The sequence below is a fragment of the Aquila chrysaetos genome, chromosome 10 (assembly GCF_900496995.4).
Source record: "Aquila chrysaetos chrysaetos chromosome 10, bAquChr1.4, whole genome shotgun sequence".
Lineage (NCBI taxonomy): Eukaryota > Metazoa > Chordata > Aves > Accipitriformes > Accipitridae > Aquila > Aquila chrysaetos.
The window spans coordinates 19552190-19569381 of NC_044013.1; the positions used below are offsets into that span (position 1 = coordinate 19552190).

General features: G+C 41.7%; 1 protein-coding gene across 2 annotated transcripts in view; it reads left to right on the plus strand.

Moving 5' to 3' along the window:
- IRS1 (insulin receptor substrate 1) overlaps positions 1 to 16981 on the plus strand; it is a 57746-nt gene extending 40765 nt beyond the window's left edge. The window contains exons 2-3 of one of the 2 annotated variants that reach the window (XR_003925482.2): positions 23 to 119; positions 15929 to 16981. The gene's annotated coding sequence lies outside the window, so the exon portion shown is untranslated. The remainder of the gene's footprint in view (positions 1 to 22; positions 120 to 15928) is intronic. The other variant, XM_030028804.2, reaches the window with a different exon arrangement.
- The last annotated feature ends 211 nt before the right edge of the window (positions 16982 to 17192 follow it).

Sequence of the window (17192 nt, forward strand, 5' to 3'; positions counted from 1 at the left end):
CTCATTTTTTGACAACTTTCAGTGCTTAAGGCTGAAATTTCTCATGGTTGTTACCAGTCCCCTCCAGCTGAAATTCATTGGAAAGCTTTATCTAAAAGAATTTAACCATCCTCAATAAGGTGAGAACACTGTTCCTTTTTCATCCCTTCCAACCAATACTTTAGACAGCTCTGATGTTTTGCAGATTTTGAAGTGACCTTGAAGTTTGGAAGGAAGTAATCACTACATTTCAGGTGGTGTAACTGTTTGAAAGCCATGCTTTGTTATGTCAATAAGTAACTGAAAAATGCCAAGTTGCATTTACAATAGAACTTGTTACGCCTTTCAGTTATTATATCTAAAAGCTGTGTCTCCCACTGTGTGTGCTTCCACAGACCCTGATGCATCTTTTCCTAGCAACTAGGACTTTCAGCTAGAAGAGAATCACAGACAAAAAGGAAAGTTTGAAAGGTTGTTTTACCTTGCTGAAATACCAGGACTCTGAGTTATAGAAAGTGTGTGTTTGTATTTCATCATATTGTCTCTGTGGAACAAGATGCCTACAGACACTGCAGAAACTCTGACTTTTCATTGTCATGATTCTTAATTAAAATTAAACATTGCATTGAGCATTATGCATAGTTGGTAATGAGCAATGAAGTTAAGTTTGAAAAGTTTAAAGTAATGTTTTTAAACAGAGATGAATATGCAATTATTGAGACTGGAGAAAATGTAATCAAAACCAATCATTACCAATATAGGATGTATTTATCTGTAGAAAATAAGTGTTCTTTGTTTTTCCCTTCTCCTCCTTCCAAAATGATTCTTATTTCTAAGAGTCCTTGGAATTTGAACTGGGAATCATAAGTTGTGTCTGACAATATGGAGGTTTCGCCTTGGGTGTTTGTTTGGTTTTGGTTTTTTACTGAGGCAGGGAGCTGTCCTGGTTTTTGAGGTTTTGGGGTTTTCCAGTAATGCAGTTGAACTTTTTTTTCATGCTACTATAGCCTACTTTAGCTCCTTTTTGCATATATGCAAACTCATAGGCAGTGGTGTTGTACTCTTACATTTTGTACAATGCATGTGATAAGTAGAAAACTCATGTTGCAGAAAAGTGTGATAAGCAATATACCTTCTGATAAAATTCTAAACTGCAATATACTTATATTTTCAATATGACAACATAGTTGCAAAGTTGTTTTCTTTTGTTCCTTACGTGATGTAAAATGATGAAATGTACCTTCAAAAAACCTTCTTAATAATATGAAAAATCTGCTGTTATTGGAAAACAGATGGACAAAATAACGTAGACTGAGATCTCTTTGGTTGCCATGCTGTGTGTGGTGGGTTTTTTTTTCCCAAAAGGCCATGAAAATGGAAGTTTTATAACAAAAATACTAGCTTTATCTTAATTAAAGCCTTCATTTAAGAGAACTGGACCTAAAATCATACTTAGAGTGTTTTTTGGATCTGGCATGAAGATATGGATGGAAAGCAGAAGTCAAGATACTTTCTGCCATTCTTAATATGTTGTTCTTACTGTAGCAAGGACACTCAGGAGTCCCTACCACTGGAGCTGCAGGGAGTTTCCAAACATATAGAAGAACTTAAAAAACAAATGCGATATCCTGTTGGATAAGGATGCAGGGAGAATTTCATATAGATAGTTTCCGAAAGCAGAAAAGGTTTTAAAAGGGACTGTGCTGTAAAACTTCCTTACTATGGAGCATTGGCTTTGGAAGTAACTTAGTATTAGGTGTCATCAATGGCATAGCTGCTTGGTTGCAGTCTTATTGTGGTTTGGGTTACCTTTATAACACAGATCAGAGTGACAAGAACTTTCTTGAAAATTGCACTGTGGCTTGTCACAACTGGTGATTTTATTTATTTATTTACTTATTTTATTATTTCCCTCTGCTTTTCAAGCTGCCTTCTCCCATCTCAGGAATATGTTGATCTGCACTTGCTCCTTGAAGTATAATGCAGACTTCTGGTTTTTAAGTTATAAGGCTGAATGGAACATCACCCTCCTTGTTTGACCTTCTACATGTGATACACAATCCATTAAATCTCATGTAATATTTAAGAATTTAATGCATTCTTTGCATAACATAACAGTAATAGTACTAACAAAACACTGCTGCAAGCAAAACTGCTTACACAGATGATCTGTGAGCAGTGGAACTAATGAAGCTCTGTTTCCTATAGATTTGTCTTAGAAATATTAACTGGCCCTTTTGTGCCTGCAGTACACCCTCTGCCGCTTTTCCTCTGCAGTATCTGCCAGACAGTGCTGGGTCTGTTGAAGAGAAGGGAGCGGGGTCTGATGGTGGGTGCTGACCAGCCTGCTCTCTGCAGCACACACAGGTTAAAACTGTGCCTCAGAAAAGGAATCCTTTACTCAGCCATAGATTTTTACAAAACGTACAGCAGTGTGGTAGGCTGACCCTGGCTGGAGGCCAGTGCCCACCAAAGCCACTCTACCGCTCCCCCCCTCCTCAGCCGGACACGGGAGAGAAAATGTAACAAAGGCCTCGGGGGTCGACATAAGGACAGGAGAGATCACTCACCAATTACCAATCATGGGCAAAACAGACTCAGCTTGGGGGAAATTAACTCAATTTATTACCAATCAACCAGAGTAGGGTAATGAGAAATAAAACCAAATCTCAGAACACCTTCCCTCCACCCCTCCCTTCTTCCCGGGCACAACTTCACTCCTGGATTCTCTTATCTACCCCCCGAGCGGTGCAGGGGGATGGGCAATGGGGTTAACGGCCAGTTCATCACACGTTGTCTCTGCCACTTCATCCTCCTCAGGGGCAGGACTCATCACACTCTTCCCCTGCTCCAGCGTGGCGTCCCTCCCATGGGCTGCAGTCCTTCACGAACTTCTCCAGCGTGGGTCCCTTCCATGGCATGCAGTGCTTCAGGAGCACACTGCTCCAGCGTGGGTCCCCCATGGGGTCACAAGTCCTGCCAGAAAACCTGCTCCAGCGTGGGCTCCTCTCTCCATGGGGCCGCAGGTCCTGCCAGGAGCCCGCTCCAGCGTGGGCTTCCCACGGGGTCACACCCTCCTTTGGGCATCCCCCTGCTCCGGCGTGGGGTCCTCCCCGGGCTGCAGGTGGATATCTGCTCCACCGTGGACCTCCCTGGGCTGCAGGGGGACAGCCTGCCTCACCATGGTCTTCCCCACGGGCTGCAAGGGAATCTCTGCTCGGGTGCCTGGAGCATCTCCTCCCCCTCCTTCTTCACTGACCTGGGGGTCTGCAGGGCTGTTTCTCTCGCACGTTCACACTCCTCTCTCCAGCTGCAGTTTCTGTGCCTGCTGCAACTTTTTTTTTTTTCCCCTGCTTAAATCTGTTATCCCAGAGGCGCGCGCTACCACCATCGCTGATGGGCTTGGTCTTGGCCAGCGGTGGGTCTGTTTTGGAGCCAGCTGGCATTCGCTCTGTCAGACGTAGGGGAAGCTTCCAGCAGCTTCTCACAGAAGCCACCCCTGTAGCACCCCCCCTGCTACCAAAACCTTGCCACACAAAGCCAATACAAGTAGCTTAGTGTATCTGAAACTTTATGTCTTTGCAAAGTTAAACTGAATTTTACATCCTGTTTATAAGGTCTGCTCTCTATTCTACCAATTACATCAGCTCCGTTTCTTCAGGAAACCGGACCAAAGAAACCAGTGCAAGCTAAGGTTTCGTGATTATGGCACGACGTATTTTGTCGTCTTGGTGACTGATTACTTGTGCTGTCCATACCCTCCTTTCCTCTCCCGTCACTTCATTGTCTTTGGGTTTTGTGCTGACTGTATTTCTGCTTTGCAGCAGATGAATGTCTTTGCCCCTGAACCGACTTATGTTTAGCTGCAACTTGGGCAATCCACTGAGCAGTTGCTCTGAAGGAAAAGAAAATATTTATGTGCCTAGAATAGTTATTTTCAGGGTATTTTAGTCAATGGCTTTTCTGTGGTATGGCTGAACTGTAACATAGACTTCAGTAGTGGGATACACAGTTGTTAGAAGACTTGGTGGTGAAAGGAAGCACAAGGTAATATCTGACGGTAATTTGCCTTGAGGACCTTTACTTCTGTATGCCAAAGTTTGTCCTTTTACCTAATCCTGCTTCCTTCTCCTTCTAGCACATTTTAGTTTTTGAACTGCTAGATGCCAAAAGTATGCCTAGTTTTGGACATCAAGGAAACTATGGTCCATCATCAACACTAATTTAAACAGTACTATAGTCAGTAAGACTAGCAGTTTCAATAACTACTTGTCAGATACTATTTTGTCAAACCACTTCTAAAACTGTTATTGATGCTTAACTAGTATAATATTAAACTTTGTGTTTCAGGAAGAGACCTTGTTCTGTGTGTGTTTTGAGTAACTTTTTGAATGAAGTTGATATTAAAGGATGATTAATTTATTTGGGGGAGAGGTTTAAATGTAGCATCAATTACTTTTGTAATCACTGAGAGTATCAGAAGTCCAAGATAGTTAAAAAATTTCTCTCCTGGTTAAGATGACTGGGTGGCCAATGGTACAAGTTCACGTCGTAGGTTATAAGAACATGGAGAACTTTTCATTTTATGAGATTATATAGTGCGGTCATACAGTGTAATAAGGCTGAATTTTTATATATTTTGCCAAGGTTAATGTTTTGTGGATGTTTTCAATCATTGATTAACCCAGACATCTTAATGAGATGTGACATCATGTACAGATCCTTTGGTGTGCATGCTAAGCCTTTAATCTGTACTGCTATATGCTTTTAATTTTCAATTGACTTACACTAATAGCTTTTAAAGAGTTATCCTTAATACTAGGTTCGACAACTGATGGAAGATTTATGTGTCACAATAATACAGTATCTATCATCTAGTGAGATTCTTACTGATGCTGTTGTGAACAATTTTCATTAAATGGGAAAAATTTCCACTTGGCATGTTTTTTTGAAAGAATTTAAGTATTACTGAATTAAAATGTCTGACTGCAAATTCTGAGATGAGAAAAACTTTTACCTACTTTGACTTTTGCGTGTGTAATTATACAGTTTCATAATGCTAGATTGGTGTTAAAATTATATCGGATAATTAACGTGACTGTTGATTTGTTTCCCATTTGAAATCATGGCAACTGAACAAGTGAAGATTAGTCCATTTAAGCTGCTAGTAACTTTAAAAATATAATATTGGCTGTCATTCAGGCTTTTAGGATTTCACTGAATGAAACTAAAGAAACAGCAGTAAAAGACTTGGTTTGTCTGATTGGTCTTTATAATTTGGATTTTATTCACAGCTGTATCCAAGTAGCGCTCCCCCCTCCTGGAGAGCCTGCCAGGTGCTGCTTCCTCTGTCCATATACTTAAAACTTGAGATAGCTCCATTGTTTTGAATCAGTATTACATTTCCTTTGTGCTCTTTCATCACCCTATATTTACTATTTTATTGTCACTATGGCTGGCCTGATATTTTACTGATAGCACCTTGTCCAGATGCTGCCCTGCATCTGTCGTCATGTGGGCACTGTCCAGACACTTATCACCCTGCTGTTTGGCCCTGGGCACAGTCTGAACTCTTCTGTCAGGTAGCAGTTCTCATCTCACAGTCAAGACACTGAGATGCGGGAAGATTAAGGCTCAAACCTAATTCCCTAGATGTTATAGTGATTGTGTGTGTTTGAGACATCATGACTTCCTCCTCCTCACAAGAAAATTTCATGTAGAAAATAGATGGGGCAGATGTTTTACCTGTTTTGCATGAGACCAAGACGAAGTAACTTGAGTAATAGCAAATCAAACCAAGAAGCAGAATTAGATTTCATGTCTTTCTGCATCCAGTTGTGTGCTTGTCCATGTTCCTCCGGGTTGCATACCCCAACCACAGCACTTCATTGTTGAAGAGCTTTTGACCACGGCTGATGCTTTGGATTTCAGTTGTCAGCTTAAGTGTCAAACGATTTTGAACATCAGATTTGAAGTGCTGGGAAGAGGAAAATGCCATATGACTCCAGCTAAAGTTTGCAATTTATGGCAGAGAGGTCAGGTCAAATGGGTGCAAATTACTAGAAACTAGAAATAAATTGTGAATGTATGTGGATGTACATGAAAATACATTCTTACTGAAACAAATTTATGTCAGATGTCGTAGACTTGTAAGATTTGTTATTGTCTTGGTCTACAAAGGAGAAAACAATGGGTCGAAGCAGTTAATGTAACTCATTTGATGTCAGACTGATGATGGTATCTTGGTGAAAAGCTGTCTGTGGTTAAATAATTGTTTTCTAGTCCAGCTTCAAGTTGTAACAAACTTTACTGTTGCTTTTTGCCTTTTACCAAAGGCCTTCTCCTTTTACTTTATTAAAGCACTACGTTGGCACTGGTGAGGCCGTGCCTCGGGTACTGTGTTCAGTTTTGGGCCCCTCACTACAGGAAAGACATGGAGGTGCTGGAGTGTGTCCAGAGAAGGGCAGCAAAGCTGGTGAGGGGCCTGGAGCACAAGTCTTATGAGGAGCAGCTGAGGGAGCTTGGGCTGTTTAGTCTGGCAAAGAGGAGGCTGAGGGGAGACCTTATCGCTCTCTACAACTACCTGAAAGGAGGTTGTAGTGAGGTGGGTGCTGGTCTCTTCTGTCAGGTGGCTGGAGACGGGACGAGAGGAAATGGCCTCAAGTTGTGCCAGGGGAGGTTTAGGTTAGATATTAGGAAAAATTTCTTTACTGAGAGGGTTGTCAGGCATTGGAATAGGCTGCCCAGGGAAGTGGTTGAGTCACCGTCCCTGGAGATACTCAAAAAGCGCGTAGACAAAGTACTCCAGAACATGGTTTAGTGGGCATGGATGATGGTTGGACTCGATGATCTTGAAGGTCTTTTCCAGCCTAAATGATTCTATTATTCTAATTTGTTTTCAACTGTTATTTCTGCTGTATGGTACAGTTCTTGTATTAAGGCATAGCAAACAGTGTCAAAATAATGAATGCTTTGCTTCTACCTTGGCTTTCCAAACTACTTCTTACAATTTTGTCAACTTCATGACATTTCATTTGTTCTTATCCCTTTCTCTGTTTTCTTGGCGTGTTTTTCAGAATGTGTTTTCCAGCACCTCCTTATTATCCTTTTTTGATACTTAATGCACTGTTGTTGGGAGTTAAGGAAGTGTTTCATCCAAAAGCACTGCAGAACTTCCTTCCCGTGCTGCCGCCAGAAGTGCTGCAGACTAGCTACTTAATTTGCACTGGCAAAATTTCAAAGGGAAGGTCAGCTAGCCAGGTTATGCCCCTGCAGGGCTTCTGTATGTCTTCCTTTTAAATGCCATTTTTCTTATGTCTGTTCTACTTTTTCCCCTTACTTGTCCATTGGGAGGAAAATGGCTCCAGCTAAGCCGAATGGTGTGAATCCTTGCTTTAAGGTGGAACTCTCACAATTTAGCATGTATCATGAGATACTTTCAAGGTAGTTGAGACTATTTACGTATGTTAAAAAACCATGTCAGAGAAAAGTAAATCTGGCAGAAAATAAGCATTATAAAGTTGGGTCCGGAAAGCACAGGAGAATGTGGCAACGTTTGGCTGCAGGAATGGGGAACCAGACCACAATGCCAGAAAGGCACGTGAAATACAAACTCACAGAAGGATAATGAAAATGAAAATTTAGCAGCTTAGATCTGTTCTGATTATGTGGTAGCTACACTGGGTGTTATGTGTTGCTGAGCTCCGCTGCTGATGTAATTTAGTTGATATAATATGACCACAGCTTCAGTGCACTCAAGTTTGGGCAAATTTAATTGTGTATGTTTAAATTGCTAACAAGCTGAGGGTTTGTGAGTGCATCTAAAGGCACACAGGTCATCTGCTTCCCCATAGGGAGAGCAGTTGTAATGATTCCCAGCATTGGTGAGTTTTATTGAATTCCAGACTACCATAAATGTAATTTAAAAAAAAAAAAAAAAAAGGCTGTGCTAAGAAAACTCCTTTAAGAAACAAATTGCGTACTGAAGTTGTGTTTCTGGATTCCCCATGTGTTTGATTAAGATAAATACTGAGCAGTGTTTTCCTCTTTCAAGGATACAGCCATACCAAGTACATTTCACCGTTGCTTTATTGAACTGAGTGTGGGTTATTGGGTCATCGGGGAAGCGTGAATGCCCCAAATTCTTCAGGGTTAGACTCTGAAAACTCAGTGAACTGAACAGTACAAATTCCAAAATAATTAATGGCCCAGGTTGTTGAATTTGCAGGTTTCTTTGGATCTTAAAAACAGAAGCAATGTTGTCCTGTGAAGGCTGAAGCTATTAACTAGATGATACACATTTAGGTTTTGATATCCCTTCTCATTATTGCAGTTTGGGGGAGGGGAGAAGACCCTGAGCCAGTAGTGGGTTTATCTGAGGGATATCAAACACAAACAATGCTGCCAAGAGTATTAGAGAAGCATTATGAGAAGATTTGGGATGAACTTGGAGTATTGATCTCATGAGATCCTGCATTCCCTGGCTTCATAATAACATCATTATTTTCAGTCCTGAAAACAAAGGAATTTCTTTTCCTGTAAGCTGGACCTAACCTGTCGGTGATTACTCAGCTGAACTACTAGTAAAGGAAAGGGAAAGATGGAGACTGTCAGTCCTTACAAAATTGGAAGAAACAAACATGAGAATCCCAGTTATAATGTAGCACTTTTTAATGAGAGATACTCTTCCCATATTTTCCATTTAATAAAAAACAAACAAACAAAAATCTTTGGGCTGCATCTTGGGGTTTTGTAACTTGCAGCTGTTGGACAGTTGTTTTGCTTTATCCCTTAGCTGTACCACTGCAAGAAAAGTTGTAGAATTTCTTTACAAAACAGACTATTGAATTCAAGCTCTTTCTTTCTAGGCTTAGTCATATCTTGTTTCTTGTAGTCTTCAAGAAAAACAGAACTCAGTAACTTTTTTTTCCAAAATTGAAAGATGAAATATTTAATCAGAAATTCAGTACTTGGGTCAAGTCAGTTTTGTTCAGCCCCCTAACTGCTGCTGATTTTGTGTAATAGAGCAGGAGATCCCTTAAATGTATTTCTACATACAAACTTGGTGAATTCCTTTTTCGAGTATCTTTTTTTATACCAGCGCAGAGAGCTGGCTTGTTTCTTCGTCTTTACAGGTGGAAACTGGAAATGGGCAAATCTGACCTCCAGCAGTGTCACTCTCCTATGCTAGATGCTTGGGGCAGACAGTCCTTGGCTTCCTGTCTGTGGTAGCAGCCTTTCTTGCTGACCTCAGTGATGGGTTCAGTTTTGTCTTGAGAGAGTTTAAATCAGGTTGACACACTGTGAAGTTGAAAACAAACATATGAATTCTTTGCTGGGTAGCAGCTCATCCGAAGAATGCATGTGGTTTAGTTTGTGTTTTCCCACTGTACTTACACCCCAGGAAATGAGTTCTTAAATGTAAGAACTTGATTCTGTTCATCATCTTGTGTTAAAAGTCTCTTAGTTTTTTGTTTTTTTCCCACCACCTCTTTCTGGGGAAAAGAGGAAGATCTTCCTCTGTGGTGAGGATGACATTTTTCAGTGCTATACATGAAGCGAGTGAATTCTGTCTGAACTCATAGCGGAAAGACTGTACCATCTATTACTGGTCCTTACGTTCCCCCATCAGAGAACGATTACCTGTACGAAGAAGAAAAAGGGGATGAAAACATCAAATCCAGTTACTCGGCCTGATAGGAAAGGACTTGGTGAAACCGAATCCTCAGTAATTCCCCACTTACGACTGAAATAGGCATTTTGGGGTACAGTGAAGAAAAGCTTATCTAGGCTTATTAAATGTAGATTATAGCCTGTCAAGTTAAATAGCAACGTTGTAATTACTTTGTTTAGTTCTATATTGAACTGCTTTTGTTAGTACTTAGGCTGCAATTTACATACTAGAGCAACCATTGTTTCTTCTTGCATTCCTTTACTCTTTCAACGGTCCATGTGAGGTTGGGGAAACTACACCGTATTTGTATCTCTTTGAAAAGAAGTTATTTGAGCTAGTTTAAATTTTGGTGGATGTTTTTAATGTATCTGAATGGGCTATTTCCCGTATCTGTGCACACGTTAGTAATGCCAAGATGTAAACAGACACTACTTACGATCATCAGTACAGTGAACACAAAAACATGTGGATAAATTCAGCTTTTAAGTAGGTGTGCACCATTTCATTATAATTAGGTGATGACTCATGCAAATGTCACCAAGACAAGAGCTGTAAAAGAGTTTTTCAGGGCTACTTAATGTGTTTACGTTGTGTCACATTTCTAGAGACCTTTGGTTATACCTGCCCAGACAGAGGGTGCCCAGGCTGCATGCAGACCTTGACTTGTGAAATTCTGCACGAGTCTGCTGCGTGTTTTCATAATGGCTATCTTTTTTTATTTTGAGCTTTTGATCCTGAGCTTTCTTTTCTTTTTTTTCTTTTTTTTTTTTTTTTAAACTAGGTAGATGTATTCATTATGCTGTAAATCACTGTTTAATCTACCCAGAATAGGATACTCTACGTGATTGATCCTAAAGTAAATAACAAATGAATTTACTTTTAAAACCTTTTATATAACTAGTAACTTTGGCAGGGAGTCTTCAACCAGTCCTTGTTGCTTATTGTTTCAGTTGAGATGCTGGTGGGATAGGTACAGTTTTAGAGAAATACATTTGGTTTAGCAAGGTTGATGGCAGAGTTGGGAAATGATCCCCCTTCCGTAGGTCTGGAAAAATCTGCATTTTCTTCAGTCAGGAGTCATCTTTTCATTGACGTGGCTCTATTAGCTGTAGAGTTGTTTCCTAAACAAATGTCCAGCTAACACTGGAAAGGTGTCACAGTATACTAAGCAGGTCTGATGTTTGGGGGCTGCATTTTGCCCTGGCATATTAATCAGTGACAAAGCAGTTGCATTTATTTGCTGAAATGATCGTGGAGCTTCAACAGCAACTCCGCATTATTTTATTTGTTTTGAAATGAAATGACCTTTTGGAAGGGCATTTCTGTTGGTATTTTAGGGGCAAGACACATTATTGGCCCTTAATAGCAAATAAAAGCTTAAAATGGCTACTGGAAAGTCTTTTGCTTGAAGATCACTTGAGTTTTCACTTCTCATTTCTTTTGATATATTTGTTCCTCCTTGGTTATGTTTCAAAGAGAATGGATTGTAAGGAAGGAGTAAGGATTACACTTTAAGTGTATTTTAACAACACATCTATTTTATGTATGAAAATTATGTTAACTTCAGGAAAGATATATTATTAAATTGTCTAGACATTCTGCTCTTAGGGAGTTCAAATTTTAAGTACTCTTCGCCTTCTCCAGCTCCCCGATAATGGGAATAAAATGAAGTATCAACTTATTTTTAGTTACTGGATTTAAGAATGGGACTTCAGCTGTAATAGGAACTACAGCTAACTGTGTTGTATCCAGCCTGGACTAAAAGATTTGAGAAGAAAGCATTGCCAGCTGGAACGTGCGTGAGTGTTATCTGCGTGTGTGTTGTAACAGATGTTGAGCAGAGACTACTTGTCAAGGGTACCTTGTAGTAACTTTTAAAGATGCTTGCTTGTTTGAGTACATTTTTCTTGCGTCACTAATTTTTTCCATAAATTCAACCACAAGCTGCATTATTGGGGACTCCAGCTGAAACTTGTGGTGAGTAGGAAATAGATTAAACACAGGTTTTCCCTTTTCTCTGGTTGCCAACAGTGATGTCAGTAGTTTTAATGATCCTTACCTCAGCTCGCTGCTGTCGTAGCACTCTCTATTAAAATGCTTGTCTTCTGCACTGTTTTTATATGTTGTTAAGGAAATGCTGATGGCTGTTGATAAGAAACAATGAGGTATCCAGCCGATGACTTCAATTCTGAATAAGGTACTTCCGTCTTGAAACATACTGTAATAATTCACTGAGGAAAGAGGAGATTCAGATAGTTTTGTCAAAAATTTAAGAAATATTCTTTTAAGTCCCGCAAAGAGCATTTGTACGCTAAAATTGAGGATGGGGCTTTTGGCTGTAAGTTATGCACAAACTAGAATTCCCTGGATCCAAGGCCTTACGGGTTGACTATTTCCAGTTACCTTGGAGGACCAGTTTTGTTCTCAGAATGGCTGTTTTCTAGGCGTCTTTGTGCATTCAGACAGAACAGGCACCACTGTCCTGTAATAGTAGCATGGGTTGTCATTCTCAGTTACACAATTTTTGTTTTGTGGAAAGAGATTTGTCAGAGGAGTTGGGGATATGAAAACAAATGATTGCCATCAATAATTTCAGTCTGTATTAAAGAGTCTAAATTTTTTTTCCTTCACAAGATCAAAAGAAAACAAAAGCTACTGATATTTTATCAAAGGTTGACAGACAGATTTCCATGTTGTACTGCTGAAGATCCTGGAGGTGTAATTACAAGCTTGAAACTGCTCCATGCCCCAGTGTCCTGTCATACCTGCAGCTGAATTTTGTATGAAATGCAGCCTGTACCAGTTCATGTCTTACATGATTCTGGCTCTTAATCCTAAATCTCAAACTCTTGGATATTTCAGCCTGCTTTTTACACATGTGCAGGACTTTAATATGTGAGCATCTGGGTTTCTGTAACTGTGGGTTTCCTCAGTATTGTTTTCTTAGTGAATTCCGCTAGGAAGTGTTTTGTTTTTCACATAGACTTGTTACTCTCTTTCTTCCTTTGGTCTTCTGACTTCTGAATCCAGGAATGAATGCCTGCTAGTATCGGTTGCGATGACTTCTTGGCCATATTGATTGAATTGGATTGGGCAGGCCATTTTGTTCAATATATGATGTATTCGAGTTTAGATGGCCTGATGAGATGGGTTGACCCTGGCTGGTTGCCAGGTGCCCACCAAAGCCGTTCTATCACTCCCCCTCCTCAGCTGGACAGGGGAGAGAAAATATAACAAAGAGCTTGTGGGTCGAGGTAAGGACAGGAGAGATATCACTCATCACTTACCGTCAGGGGCAAAACAGACTCAACTTGGGGAAATTAACTCACTTTATTACAAATCAACCAGAGTAGGGTAATGAGAAAAAAAACCGAATCTCAGAACACCTTCCCTCCACCCCTCCCTTCTTCCCGGGCACAACTTCACTCCCGGCTTCTCTACCAACCCCCCCCAGCGGCACAGGGGGAACGGGGATGGGGTTTACGGTCAGTTCATCACACGTTGTTTTCTGCCGCTTCATCCTCCTCAGGGGGAGGACTCATCACACTCTTCCCTGCTCCAACGTGGGGTCCCACCCACGGGAGACAGTCCTCCACGAACTTCTCCAACGTGGGCCCTTCCCACGGGCTGCAGTTCTTCACGAACTGCTCCAGCATGGGTCCTTTCCACAGTGTGCAGTCCTTCAGGAGCACACTGCTCCAGCGTGGGTCCCCCACGGGGTCACAAGTCCTGCCAGAAAACCTGCTCCGTGGGCTCCTCTCTCCACAGATCCGCAGGTCCTGCCAGGAACCTGCTCCAGCGCAGGGTTCCCACGGGGTCACAGCCTCCTTCGGGAAACCCACCTGCTCCGGCGTGGGGTCCTCCACGGGCTACAGGTGGATATCTGCTCCACCGTGGACCTCCATGGACTGCAGGGGGACAGCCTGCCTCACCATGGTCTTCACCACGGGCCGCAGGGGAATCTCTGCTCCGGCGCCTGGAGCATCTCCTCCCCCTCCTTCTTCACTGACCTTGGTGTCCGCAGAGTTGTTTCTCTTACATGTTCTCACTCCTCTCTCCGGCTGCCGAATCTGCCTATCCCAACTTTTTTCCTTCTTAAAAATGTTATCACAGAGGCGTTACCGCTATCGCTGATTGGCTCGGCCTTGGCCGGCAGCAGGTCCATCTTAGAGCCGGCTGGTATTGGCTCTCTCTCGAACACAGGGGAAACTTCCAGCAACTTCTTACAGAAGCCACCCCTGTAGCACCCCCCCCGCTACCAAAACCTTGCCAGCAAAACCAATACACCTGAATACTAGTGAAGAGGTATAATACTTGGCCCTGATACTGCAAATTATTATTTATGTACTTAAAATCTCTTAGCAGAATAAGGTCTAGTGACATAGAAAAGCTGTTACTTGCTTTCCTTCTGCTTGCCCTGTCTGTGCAGGGCAGGTCGGGCTGTGGGGCCCTGCTGATGGGCACCCAACTGTTCCTCTGGCCCTGCTGCACGGGAGCTGGGTGTGAAACACCTGCCTCAGATATGCAGCACGCAGATCACGCACACTTTGCTCCTCTGTTTAAATGAAGCCATTTCTCCTTTGTTGCTCGTCTTTATTAATAAAGTGTGGCATTACTGGCTAATTTTAGGTCCAACATAGTTGAAGGCTGCAAAGCTATGTGAAGCTGTATATAGATATTTGGGTAGGAACATTCCAGTAGATCGTAATGTGAGTGCAGAAGAAAGTTGAAAGTAAATAAGAGATCTGTGAGATAATTCTCCAGGGAGTTTTCACAGCATACCACACATCATTTGCAGGGATAGGCTTTCCTTTCACTTGAAGGACCACACAAAGTAAATTCTGTTTCTCGGGCAATTAAAGAACATAGGACAGGAGGTCTTTTCAGTTTTTTTACTTCAGCGTGTCTATGGGAAGCCTTTATTTGTACTGAGGAAAATGCACTGTTTACCTATCTTTTCAGGAGCGTAGTTAATATCGAATATAGAAATAGACACACTTTTATGTAAAATCTGAGTCTTGCTTCATCAGATTTTGGGTGAAACTCCTGAAATGTAAATGATGGTAGCCCTCTAACCCCAGTTAAAACAAAAATAGTATTCATTTCACTGGTGCGTTGTTCAGTCCCCAGTGGGCATGGCTGCATGCGACTGTAGCGTGAAGAGAGGAGGACGGGGCTGCGGTCAGCGGCGGCTCGGGGATCGCACGCTTGCGCGGGCAGCGGGGCTGACACCGGCGGCTGGCGGGACCACGCGCTGTGCGTGCGTGCGTGCAGCCGGCCGCTGCGGCGGGGCCTTGGGTGCAGCGGGGAGGCACCCCGCGGTGTCCTGGCGCGCGGCCTCAACCCTGCGGCCTCCAGTGGGGACGCCACTCCCCGCTGGGGGCCGAAGCGTCTGCCGCAGGGTTGCCGGCAGGGCACAAGGCATATCGGCACCCAGAGCGCCCTACTGCGCGCTACGTTGCCTGTGATCGGAGCCCTCGTACTGGTGACCTGCCTGCGTGAAGTCAACTGAAAAGCAGAGTTGCGAGGACTTGTTGACAGAGGCAGTTGCACTATGTGCCAGATCAGGGAGCCTGGAGCCAAGAGATGAGGAGGACTGGTGGTGGCACAGGCTCAAAAGCAGCTTCTGACGTTCATTCCCCAGTAAACCTGTGCTGTGCATTATTAGGGTTGCAGGACCTTGTCGTGCACCCAGTACTCTCTCAGAGAGAGAAGCAGAATGTCGATTAAATTTATGGACTTTAGCAGGATTTGCTGGATACAATTTTTTTGGTAACTTGTACGTCAATAGAGAATGGTAATGCTGCACCCCTAGTGCTCTGTTCCTTGGTCATCCTTCTCATGCAAGCCGTAGCATTTGCAGGCGGCCAGGAAGCCCTACAAGGAGGCCTGATATCTAATGAATCTTTCTTGTAGTGGGTGAAAACACCACCAGCAGGCTAATGGTTTGAGCTTTTCTCTCGTCACAGGAGCTTGTCAGAGTTAATCAGTATGGACATTTAAATTGTTTCTGCTTAGGTGAATCTCTTGCAAGTTTTAAATGTATTTCTGACTGCTTTGACTTTTATTGCCAACATCTGTTTTAAATGCTTTTGGGATTCAGATGCTTGAGTACAGTTCAACTGTGTATGCCATAATTTTTCAAGGTGCTAACATTTTCTGTTTGGATGATAACTCTTTTAAAGAAGGAAAAAAAAAAAGGTGGTGGGGGGAAATAATTACAGAAAAGCTTTTAAAGTGCCCGTGATGCTAATTTTCTTTCTCTTTCAATTTCAGAATGATGACCTATACAACCTCAGCAAATCCTTCTTTTAACTCATGGGTATCAAGACTATAAATGTTTCATGCTATCACAACTAGGACCTCACCTCCTCTTCCTCCTCCTCTTCCTCTGTAAATGGGTACGATGCATCCAGTTCAGTTTGTTTACTTTACACAAACCTCAGGAGTTAGTTGACTGAGCTGCACATCCTGTGTTGTGCCAAGCAGAAGCACTGTGACACCTGGACAATTAGTCTCTCTTACTTCATCCTCTACCATAAGGACTTAGCTGGCCACGATGAACTGATGTGCCCACCACTATGTCATGGTGAGAATGGGTATTTTACTAGCACATTTACACAACTTCATTTGCTGCTGAAAACCTGTATGACAAATCATCATTGTAAATTATTACATACAAAACTTAATGTTGGTTGAAGAGTATTAAATATTTAACATAGGTTTTGATTTATACATGTACTTTTTTAATTAAAATGTAACTTTTCCTACAGCACATCTTTTTTGATGTGGAACTGAGGTATACTATATTCTGTTGTAAACAGAGTGGGAAACCTGCTTAAAACAAGGCTTCTAAGAATAGAGTAGGGTACTATTCTTGTTTTAAGATTGTAATTCAGAAAATAATATAATATGAGTCATTGGTCCCTGGGCCTTGATTGTACAGTCATATTTACTGATACTATCAGTTGTAAGATAACCCTGATGTTGAGTTCTTTCCAAAAGAAAAATAATTTTGTACTCCTTGTAAAATAATAGTCTGTATTAACTACAATGAAGACAAACATTACTGTACATGGTATTTACAAGTGTCAACTTGAATTCATCAATTGCACAGGAACTGACAAAAAAATCAGAAAAAAGAAATCAAAGTCTTCCATTGTATATATTGTAAAGAAAAAAAAAAACAACCAACAGAAAACCACAAAACAAATTGAAAACAAAAAAAGGGTGAACTTTTCAAATTGACTCTTTCCCTGGAATGAAAATGTGGGTGTTTGTAAATTCTGGAAATCTCTTTCTATATGTAATAAACTAGATACTGTTTTATCTGCTGTAGTGTTTTTTGGGGTTTTTTGTTTTCTTGGTAAGCTGTCTCAACTATCTCAAATTGTCTCACCAGGTTTCTTTGATGTTTCCAGTGTGTGTAATTGAGAATGGCTGTGGGTCACCATAGCTTAAGAATAAAGTCAAGTGTAATTAGGTGTAGTAGGGAGTATGCTTCCTTGAATTATTTTACTAAAGCTCTTGTTTCAGTTTT